Genomic DNA, 1,241 nt, shown 5'->3' on the forward strand with positions numbered 1-1,241 from the left:
ATTCTTTCTTGGGTTTTCGCCAATTGTCATCATACCTATCACCACTTGAATATCACACTTGTAATTTCCGGTTCCCGTTTTCATTAAGGTCACAATCTTTAGTAAGGTGGGGCCCTCTACAATTTTCACATCTCACTCTAATGGCATGGATGGATTGATCCATCTTAGTCATTCTTCGGTCCATGCTTTCCAATTTTGCCATCATTGCCGCCATGTCATCGGTAATAGAATTCACCGCCCCTCGAGTTAAGTCATTCGTTGGGTTGTGATATTCTCTAGAGTGCTTAGAGAATTCTTCAATTAGGGCCTTTATCACTGGGGGTGCTTTCTTTGTGAGTGGTCCTTACGAATCAAGGAGTTTCCTAGTTGTCACATTTACTCCATCATAGAAAATGGAGACTTCTTGTTGGCTGTTTAGATCGTGATGTGGGAAATTCCTTAGCAAGCCTTTGTACCTTTCCCATGCCTCATATAGTGACTCTCCAGCTTGTTGCTCAAAGTTTGCTATGGCCTTCTTCAACTTGGATATTTTTTAGGGAGGGCAAAATTGGTCTATAAATTCTTCTTTCATTTTAGTCCAAGTGGTGATGGATCTGGGAAGGAGTGATTTCAGCCAATCTTTCACGGATCCCTTGAATGTGACAGGTAGCATACGAAGCAAGACAGTGTCACGAGCCACATTAGAGACATTGAAGTAGTCGGCTATGTCATTGACCTCGTCAAGATGCTTGTATGCGTCTTCATGATTCTTCCCGTAGAATGGAATCTCCTTAAGTTGAGCAAGTATGTGGCCCTTAAGTTCAAAGGTGGCAGTTGCGGGAATCGCGGGTTGCACGAGTCCCGGGCCGGTATTGTCATGCATCCTTTTCTTCCATTCACCCATGGGAACTTCATCGATGTTAGCCATGGGGTTAGCTAGTTCGCCTTCTAAATCGCTTCTTCCTTCGGATTCGGTTTCTTCCCTTTCGGAGTCGTACTCGGTCTCTTCCTTCTTCGGGTCTTCGTCTGCTACTGAAGAGAAGCTAGATTCCCCCTCTTTCTTGCTCTTTTTCTTACTAAAAACAGACTTGAGATTCTTTAAAGGCGAATTCTTATATGTTGCGGTTTCTCCTACGGTTTTGCCTTTGTTTTTCTTCAAAGTTGCTTCCAGGTCTCCAAGTGGTGGAATCAAAGGTGTACCTCCTCCTCTGGTCATAAACGAACTGCAAACAAAATAGAAAACACGCGTAAAAAGAACAAAA

General features: G+C 43.4%; 1 non-coding gene across 1 annotated transcript; it reads left to right on the forward strand.

Annotated features, from left to right (window-relative positions):
* Positions 1-416: 416 nt before the first annotated feature.
* Positions 417-523, forward strand: LOC145110502 (small nucleolar RNA R71). Its single transcript, XR_013709881.1, has one exon. It is a non-coding gene; the product is annotated as a small nucleolar RNA R71 (small nucleolar RNA).
* Positions 524-1,241: the final 718 nt, after the last annotated feature.

This window comes from Lactuca virosa, chromosome 4, assembly GCF_052849685.1.
Source record: "Lactuca virosa cultivar CGN04683 chromosome 4, Lactuca_virosa_CGN04683_v6, whole genome shotgun sequence".
Taxonomy (NCBI): domain Eukaryota; kingdom Viridiplantae; phylum Streptophyta; class Magnoliopsida; order Asterales; family Asteraceae; genus Lactuca; species Lactuca virosa.